Source organism: Gossypium hirsutum, chromosome A10 (genome assembly GCF_007990345.1).
Source record: "Gossypium hirsutum isolate 1008001.06 chromosome A10, Gossypium_hirsutum_v2.1, whole genome shotgun sequence".
Classification (NCBI taxonomy): Eukaryota; Viridiplantae; Streptophyta; class Magnoliopsida; order Malvales; family Malvaceae; genus Gossypium; species Gossypium hirsutum.
The window spans coordinates 101,561,743-101,572,212 of NC_053433.1; the positions used below are offsets into that span (position 1 = coordinate 101,561,743).

Consider the following 10,470-nt stretch of genomic DNA (forward strand, 5'->3'; position numbering starts at 1 on the left):
ATATAATAAAATCTAAAGTTTTAAAATTATAAAAAGGATATAATTAAATGAATGGTAAAATAAAGTAAACTAAAAACAAAGTAAAATGGAAAGCATATAATAATAAAATAAGTAAACAAATCATGCGAAATATTTAAAAATGATAACAGCAACAATAATAAAAATAACGTATACATAAAAAGGTAAATAAATAAACCCATACTAAGACATATGTGTAATGATGACGACAGAACAAAAATGTATAGATATAAGTAATATAAATTTTAACATGAAACATGAGACAATGAGAAATAGATATATATAATAAAGAATAATACAAACGAATAACAAAATAAAAAAAAACTGAAATTATATAAAAGGTTAAATCTGAATTAAAACGGAATTTCAAATATAAACTATAATAAAATAAGGATTGATTCGAAAGTGAAATGAAATTAAAGGGAATAAGTCGTAAAAATAAAAAATAAGAGAGGGCCTAAACTGAAATCACATTAAAATAAAAGGATGATTTATAAATATAATAAACTGCGGGTAACAAAATAAGGACCAGCGCGTAATGTGCACAAATATACAAGGACTAAAACTGGAAATATTCCAGGCCCCAACACACTGTGTTTCATTACGGACTAAAATGAAACGCGCGTAAATTATAAATGCCGAAGTTTTTTTTTAAAAAAAAAACAAAACAAATGGAAGCCAAATGAATCACTACGCGAAAAGGGAGGACCAGACGCGAAATTGGCCCATTTTGAACAATAGGCACGCATCCTTAATAACTGAAACGGCATTGTTTCATTTAATTCCCAAAATTAAAAGCCATTGAATGGCAGATTGTTCTCCCTTTCAGCCACAAATAGAAGACCCAATTATTAGGGTTTCAAAACAGCAGATTTTTGAGGCTTTCCCCTTCCCTTTTCGATCACTCGACTGCTACTTTCCACCATTGAAACCAATGGATGATAGCTCGCCATGGAGACGTGTTGTTTTCTTACTCTAAACCTCCCCCCAAAAGGTAAGATTTTTAGCCCCAAAAACCTATCTCAAGCTTCGATTTCGACGAAGAAGAGATGGTCTCTGATGGCTCGTATGCGAAGATAAGGCTTCGTTTTCCTTTTCTTTTTGATTTTTTTTAGATTCGTATTTAAACAATAAATAAAAGCAAACAAGAAAATGAAGAGAAACAAATAACAAGAAAGATCAAAACCTTTTAGGTTCTATTCTGCCTTTTTGATTTCTTTGTTTGTTCATAAAAATACAATCTTTCTTGTATATCCAAAATCCCCTTTTTAGTATCCTCCCTTTTAAAATCGGTTTTCTCGGCTTTATAGCCGAATACAAAACTAGGAAAATATTATTTATCTTTGTCAGATTCTGTTTGGTCTGCTTCTGTCTTTGCAGGGTATGGAGGTGCGGGAATGGTGCTTGCAGAGGCATGGGGTGGCCGGGCAGCATGGGGTGACCAGGGTTTTTCCTTTTTTGCTGTTTTTTTTATTATTGGTTTGGGGGTAGAGTTAGTGGTTTGGGCTGATGTAATTTGGGTTTGGGTATTTTGGTTTTGGGCCGGGCATAATTGGGCCTGTACAAACATTATTTAAATTAATTTTTGTGAAAAGGGCTTATTCCAGGGTAATTGAGAAGAAAGAATCATGTCCCGTAAGTTAGGACACAATGCCTTAAATCCTTAAAGACAAGAACAAACATCATTTGTTTGTTACTTAAATCTCGTTTTTATTATTTTTGAAATAGATATTCAACTATTTCAGTTTTAGAAATTAGCCATATTTCGTAAGTTAGGAACACGACTCTTCTAATTCCAAAATAATAATGAACGTTACTTCGGTTTTGGATATTTTATGCATTATATAAAAACAAAGATAACCCTTTTTTAAAAAGATATATGTTTGTTTAAAAAAACAAATAAACATATTGTAATATAATACATGAAATGATGAGAGTAAGATAAAATAAAATTGCCATGTAGGCAAAAATGGAAGGACGACATTAGGGTAATTAACAAAAAGATAAAATATAAATAAAATAAATAAAAGAATGTGTTGTTAAATGATGATAGCAATGCCACTACAATAATAATGAGAATATCAATTTTATAATAATAATGGTACTAATCATAACATAGTTATATAAATTAATAAAATAATGATAATAATAACAATGAAGGTAAAACAAAAATAAAAATGTATAAACAAAACGGAAATGTAAATAATATAAATCTAAACGCTAAAATAAATTACATAATAAATAAAATGGAAAAATTAACTAAATTAGGGCTTAAATTGAAATTTAAATGATGTTTAAAGAAGGTATTTCAAAAAGGACATAAATAAATGGGTAAATGAAGAAAAAAATAAAAGGCTAAATCAAAAACATAACAAAATTAACAATATAAATCATAAAGAAAAAGACACAAAAGGACTAGATTAAAATAGGATGAAATATATAGGAACTTGAAAGGCAATTTTCCCCCAAAAAATTCACACGTGTCCTTCCCTTAATGGGTCTACAATAATCGAGGGATCAAATTGCACAAAAAATAGAATAAAAGGGTGAAATTAAAAGAAATAATAAACAGCAGTAGGATGACATTTAAAATGGTGAAAATGCAGAAGGACCAAAGAATAAATTAGACCCTCCCTTGTCAAAAACACGTTGATCCTGCATGGTTCGAGTCAGCCTTGAAACTACATCGTTTTAGATGTCTATTGGCCCAAGGACCTGAATAAAATAAAATAATTTTAAGTGGTAAAGTTAAAAGCTAAAAAGGACTACATTGTAAATCGCCTAAAAAGCGGAGGGACCAAAGGCGCAAATAGAACCCCCGGATCAAAAACACGCGGATCCTGTGTGTGTTAGGTCGAGTCTCGGGTCAATTTTTGGGCCAGTTTTCAAAACAATGCCATTTTAGGGTTTATGGACCCAAGCCAAAACGACGTCATTTTGACCTCTTATTTAAGTTAAAAAATTTCTGAAAAAAATCATTTTAGCCTTAGTTTTTTTTAAAAAAATTGAAAACCCCTTTCTTTTTTTTCTCTAAAACACACCCTAGGACTGGCCACTGGTCTGGTGAGCCTCCACGGCGGCCACCGGCCATCGGCAACGGGCTCCACCATTCTTGATGGCTGGAAAATGCAAAAAAGTCCCCTTTTGGCCTTTCGACTCCCAGAACTCAAATTTGGGGTCGATTCTCTGAAAAACTCGCCAAAAGTCTCAAAAAAAAAGAGATAACCCTTCAATTTTAGGGTTTTTTAAAAGGGGTCACCTTTCAACGGAGGTGACGATCTCGGCCACTCTCGATGGCAGAACACGAAGCATCAGGTAAGTTCCTTCTTTTTCTTTTTATTTTATTTTTTTATATATAAAAAGATTTGGAAAAAAATAATAAAAGAAAAAAATAAATCACTTTCGAAATTTTATATTATGTTGGTGTTTTTTTATTGCTTTTTCTGTAAAAAATTACATTGTGATTGTTGTGGCTTTTATAGCCGATTTACAACATTGTTTTGTTTCTTTTTCTTTACTATTTGCTTTTGCTATTTATGCACTTGTATCTGTCATTTTTTTTTCTCTTTTCTTGCAGGTGGCGGAGTCAACGGAGAGGATAGGCAAACCCTTTGCCATTTTGTTGAAATGACGACAGGAAGGGTAAAACTTGGGATGAGGATCCTCGAGCGACGTGCCTATGAAGGGAGGAGTGGCGCAAGGCGCATTAAGGTTTTTGTTTAGTTTTTAGTGTCGTGGGCTTTAGGGTTTCCTCATGTGGGCCATATTGGGCCACATTTGTTGTAAACAGACTCTCTTTTATTGGACTTTATTCTTTTTTTTTTGTTTTGTTTATCTGATTTCTATTTGGGCCTTTTATTTGTTTGTAATTCGATGTAACGACCCAAGATCTGTGGGCACTAAAAAAGTATATTATCGGGCCTTCAACGTAGTGAACCGGGTTTAAAAATAATTGTTAAAAATATTTATGAGTTTAGTGATGTGTCTAATTAGGTTTTAATTAGGTGAATTTAGCTTAATTTAGAGTAATTAGAAAAAAATGACTAAATTGAATAAGAGGTGAAACTTTAAATTTAAAGCAATAGAAAGTAAAAAGGGCCAAAATGGCAAATATGCCTTCAACGTAGTGAACCGGGTTTAAAAATAATTGTTAAAAATATTTATGAGTTTAGTGATGTGTCTAATTAGGTTTTAATTAGGTGAATTTAGCTTAATTTAGAGTAATTAGAAAAAAATGACTAAATTGAATAAGAGGTGAAACTTTAAATTTAAAGCAATAGAAAGTAAAAAGGGCCAAAATGGCAAATATGCCATTAAATAATGGTTGAGGCAGCATAAATGTATTAAAAATCTAAGATTTTATTTAGATCATATATATATATTATATAATTGATTATTATAATTATTAATTGTTATGGTTTTATATTATTATTAGTATTATTATTAAATAAATTAAATAGTAGAGAATTGTATGGTAATAAAAATATTGGTACATTTGTAATTTAAATACTTAAATTACTTATAATTTAAGTATAAAGATATTTGTTAATTAAATAATTAAATTATGATATTTTTGTACAATAAACAAATTGAATAATGACAATTGTAATAAAAACATTGGTACATTTGCAATAAATAGATACATGTGCACTTGCTATAAAATAATTTGTTTACTTAATATTAAAGTAATAGACAATTATATTAAATTATATTATTAATAATTAAATAATTAAATTATTATATTATTAGATTTTTGTGTAAAAAAATAATAAAATAAAATAAATGATGACAAGTGTATGGTATTGGTGGTGTACATTTGTATGTATTTGATTAAATACTTAATAGATATTTAAAATATATGTATTATGATATATGCTAATTAAAAAAATAAAGTAAATAAAAGATAAAAGAAAAAGAAACAAACAGAATAGAAACAGAAAGCATTCGAAAACAGGGGAGAAAAAGGGAAAGAAAAGAAAAAGGATAAACTAGAGATTTGAAGTTTGAAGCTTTGATTGGTAAGTCAATTAAGTCATTTTTAGTTAAATTTGATGTTTTAGAAGCTTTTAAGCAAGGTTTTATTGAAATTAAGTTGATATTTCAAGAGTTCATAGGTTTTCAATTAGGGTTTATGTTGGACAAATTATGGAATTAGGGATTAGATTGAATGAATTTTAAGTTAGAATTGAATAAGGGATTAAATTGTAAAAGAAGCTATAAGTTTTATGATGTAAGGACTAAATTGAAGAAATTTTGAAATTAGGAAAATATGCTGGAAATTTAATAGTTAAGTTTGAGTTTGGACAAAATTTGAATAGAAATGGAGAGTGAATTAAATTAAGAAAGTAAGTAAGTTTAGTTAGGATTAAATTGGAATTAAAGTAAAAGTTAGATAAAAATTTCAGCAATTAAATTGTGTTGTTTTAATGATTGTGAAATTATTTTAATTTTTTGTAGCTAATATCGAGCCTGAAGCATCGGCCCAAAAAGGAAAAGAGAAGATCGTCGAGGATTAAATCCAAGGATTAAATCCGAAGAAAATTCTGGTTTGTATCACTATAACTCAAGCTTTATATTTAATATGTGTTTAATTTAATATGTATGTGTGGTAAGTATTTTTAGGTAAGTATTTAATGAAATGATAAAATTTGTGATTGGATATTAAAATCGAGATTGATACTGAACTGAATTATGGGATACTGAATATTGTTTTGAATATCGAATTGAACTGTGAAATTACTAAATATTGTTACGTATACTGCATTGAACTGTAAAATTTCTGATGAAACAACTTACTGCATTACTGTGAAAATTGATCGAAATAATAAATTATAATTAATATTGAATCGAAATGGAAATTGTACTGAAAATTGATTTGAGTACCCTATTAACTAGACGGACTAGTTGGATATAGTTGGATGCCATAGGATATGGAAGAGTACAGGTTTTTGTCGGCTTACTGATCAGGCACTTATATGCTGACTACTGTTACTATTACCGTTACTGTTACCGATTCAACACTTTGTGTGTCAAATACTATTACCGTTACTGTTACAGATTCAGCACTTTGTATGTTGAATACTATTACTGTTACTGTTACTGATTACTATTTAGGTACTGTGTACTGTTAAGGCACAATATGCCGTACTAGTGTGTTGGTTGGAATCCGTGTATCCGCCGAGTCTGAGTCAAGTTAATAGGGACAAATGAAATAAATTTACTGATAAAACTAAATTTGAGTGATATGGCATATGTGAAAGGTGTGAATTGAAATAAAGAAATAAGAATGGTATATATATTCAAATGATAAGATAAAAAGATTGAATTGTTCATTAAGTGATGATAATTGTAATGTAAAAGTATGTGTGTGATTAAATGTATTTAATTATAAATTGAATTATAGTGATACCACTGAGTATATGCATACTCAGCGTACGGTTGTTTCCATGCGCAGGTTGTAGAAGTCAAGTACTGAACCAGCATCCAAAGCCAAACCCGACTTCAGCCAACTTTTGGTGATGTATATTTTCTTTTGGTAATGTGGCATGTACATAGGTTGTGTATAAAGGTCATTATGTTTTGAATATAAATGGTTAAAAATGTTAGTACTACAAGTCTAAGAATTATAATGAAAAAAAAATTATCCATTTCAATTTAAGTAGTACATTGATAAATTTAAATTAATGTTATATTGATTGAGTTTGATTAGAAGGTATTTAGATTAGAAAATGAGTATGTGAAATGAATTGGTTGAATTGGTTATGTTTGAAATGGATACGGTTTTAATTGCAGAGGGTTTTATGTAAAAATAAGCAGAAATGTTGACGAAATTAAAAAAAATTCTGCAGTACTTGAACGTGTCCCGTTTCACTTTTAATACATGTTTTAGACTTCGAGAGTTCATTATAGGGACTTAGTTATTAAATTATACTATGAATGTTATTTTATTTGTGAATTATTTGTAAGTTGTCTGATATGTCCGGTAATGCCTCATAACCCTGTTCGGACGATGGTTCGGGATTAGGGGGTGTTACAATTATTGGTATCAAAGCTAAGGTTTAGCCGATTCTCGGACTAAATCAAGCTCGTAAATGAGTCTAGAAGTACATGCCACATTTAAGTCGAAACTGAGTCAGGTTTTTGGATGCTAATATATTTATTTGATTTAGTTTTATAGATAAAATGTCAGATGAAAGAATGGATGATGTTGAACAAGAAATGTATACTGGAAGTCAAGAATTTGAAGAAACTGAATCTGTTGCACCTAGTGTGAATCTGTTAGATAATCAACCTCTTAACGTAGGAAGAGAAAGAGATGACTCACAACTGTTAAGAGCTATAGCCGATGCATTACAGCGTGTAGCGAGAACTGTACCTACTACTACATCAGTACCTACTATCAAACGGGCCCCGATTAAAGAGCTACGGAAATATAGTGCCACAGAGTTTTTGGGACTAAGAAGAATTGATCCGCCCGCTGCTGAAAATTGGATGGAGTCAACAAAAAGAGTTTTGCAACAATTAGATTGCACCTCCGAGAGAGTCTGATATGTGATGTATCACTGTTACAAGGAGAAGCGTATCTCTGGTGGGAATCTGAGGCTAGGCATTTTCCGGATGATCAGGCAACTTGGGACTTGTTTCAAAAAGAATTTCAAAAGAAGTTTATTGGGGAAATGTACATCGAAGAGAAAAAGCAAGAGTTTTTAGTGTTGAAACAGGGTAATATGTCAATACTGGATTATGAGCGAGAGTTCTCTAGATTAAGCAGGTATGCATCAGAATATGTTCCAACCGAAGCTGATAGTTGTAAACGATTACTACGGGGACTGCGAGTTGAAATCAAGATTCAATTGGTAAGTCTCAGAATTACTGAATTTGTTGATCTGGTTAAGCAAGCGAAAATGATAAAACAAGTACTGTGCCTGGATAAAAAGTCAGAAATGGGTAAATCAACTAGGAAAAGTATGGGAACTACCAGTTCTAATCCATTACCGAAGAGATTCAGAGAATCAAGAAGTGGTTAGAGATCAAGCTTTCAGTCCGATAGGGGTGACATAAGCAGAGGAAAATAGATTATTGTCTCCACCGGTAGAGTAAAAGTTTCGTCCCGGGAAAGTGCAAATCCTGAATGCGATTATTATGGGAAAAGACATTTTGGTGAATGCTGGAAGAAAATCGGAGGATGTTTCCGCTGTGGCTCTACTGAACACTTTGTTAAATATTGTTCGAGAACTCAGAGTAGTATACTTACCACATCTCAAAGATCAGTATTGACTGCCAGAGGTAGAGGAATGTCCAGAGGAGGTTCTGTTTCAAGGAGAGGAGGAGCTGGTAGAGGCAGTGATATAGTTACACAGAAATCTGAAGCCAAAGGTCCAGCTAGAGCTTATGTAGTCAGAACCCGAGAAGAAGGCAATGCTCACGATGTGGTGATAGGTATATTTTTACTGTATTCTAAGCCTGTTTATACTTTGATTGATCCCAGATCTTCACACTCATATATTAATTTAAAATTAGTAGAGTCGGGGAAATTAAAAATAGAAATGTCTAAAGTCTCAATAGAAGTATCAAGTCCATTGGGGCAAACAATATTAGTTAATCAGGTATGCCCGAGATGCCCGCTAATAATATATGATAAAAATTTTCTGATGGATTTATTAATAATGCCTTTTGGGGATTTTGATGTTATACTAGGTATGGACTGGTTAGCTGAACATGGGGTAATTTTGGATTGCTATAAAAAGAAATTCAGTGTTCAGACTGAAGATGGTGATAGTGTTGAGGTAAATGGAATCCGTACCAATGGGTTAGCTCGAATTATATCAGCAATTAAAGTTGATAAGTTGCTTCATCATGGTTGTACAACATATCTGGCATATGTTATTAATTCTTATTTAGTCGGAAGTCAGTGTATAGTTAGATTAGAACTGTATGTGAATTTCCTGATGTATTTCCTGAAGAGTTACCTAGATTACCTCTTGATCGAGAAGTTTAATTTGTGATCAAAGTATACCCGGGTACAGATCCAGTGTCGATACCTCCATATCGTATGTCACCTACTGAATTGAAGGAGTTGAAGGTACAACTGTAAGATTTACTAGAACGAGGTTTTATACGACCTAGTATCTCACCGTGGGGAGCTCCAGTGTTACTTGTTAAAAAGAAAGATGGTTTGATGTGATTGTGTATTGATTATCGACAATTGAATAAGGTGACAATCAAGAATAAATATCAATTACCACGTATTGATGATTTATTTAATCAATTGAAAGGAGCTTCAGTATTTTCAAATATTAATTTAAAATCGGGCTACTATCAGTTAAAGGTGAAAGAAAGTGATGTACCGAAGATAGCATTTCGTACAAGATATGGTCATTACGAGTTCTTAGTGATGCCATTTGGGTTAACAAATGCCCCAGCTGCTTTTATGGATCTTATGAATCAAATTTTCCAGCAGTACTTGGACCAGTTCGTGGTAGTTTTTATTGATGAAATTTTGGTATATTCAAAGTCCGAATCTGAACATGAGCAGCATCTCTGAATTGTTTTGCAAACGTTACGAGAGAAACAATTGTATAGGAAATTGAGTAAATGTGAATTTTGGTTACCAGAGGTGGTATTTCTTGGTCACGTGGTATCAGCAGATGAAATTAGAGTGGATCCAAAGAAGATTGAAGCAATCGTCCAGTGGAAAACTTTTAAAAATGTGTCAGAGGTACGTAGTTTTCTTGGATCAGCTAGGTATTATCAAAGGTTTGTGAATGGATTTTCAAAAATAGCTTTACCGATGATAAAATAATTGCAAAAGAATGTTCCTTTTGTCTGGAATGATTAATGTCAAGAAAGTTTTATGAAATTGAAGCAGATGTTGACAGAGGCACCAATTTTGACTTTCCCAGAATCAGGAAAATATTTTATTGTGTATAGCGATGCTTCTTTGAATGGGCTCGAGTGTGTACTGATACAAAGTGGGAAAGTGATAGCTTATGCTTCTCGGAAATTGAAACTACATTAACGTAATTATCTGACACATGATCTGGAATTAGCAGTTGTGTCTTTGCTTTGAAAATATAGAGTCACTATTTATACGGTGAAAAATGTTACATTTATACAGATCATAAAAGTCTCAAGTATCTTCTATCACAGAAAGAGTTGAATTTGAGGCAGCGTCGATGGATAGAACTTCTAAAAGATTATGATTGTGTTATTGATTATCCTCTAGGTAAAACTAACGTGGTAGCTGATGCATTGAGTAGGAAGGCAGCAATTGATTTACGAGGATGTTTGCACAGTTCAGTATTAGTGATGATGGAGGTTTATTGGCTAAATTAAAAATTAAACCAGTGATGTTTGAAAGAATCAAGTCATCTCAATTAGAAGATGATAAGCTAATGAAGAAAAAAGAAATGGTTCAGAGTGACACAACAGGGAATTTTAGTATTGACGAAC

The 10,470-nt window shown here is 31.8% G+C and overlaps 1 long non-coding RNA gene across 1 annotated transcript; it reads left to right on the forward strand.

Moving 5' to 3' along the window:
* The first annotated feature begins 352 nt into the window (after window positions 1-352).
* Window positions 353-1,720, forward strand: LOC107896601 (uncharacterized). The gene is made up of 2 exons (XR_001683788.2): window positions 353-1,012; window positions 1,399-1,720. It is a non-coding gene; the product is annotated as an uncharacterized lncRNA (long non-coding RNA).
* The last annotated feature ends 8,750 nt before the right edge of the window (window positions 1,721-10,470 follow it).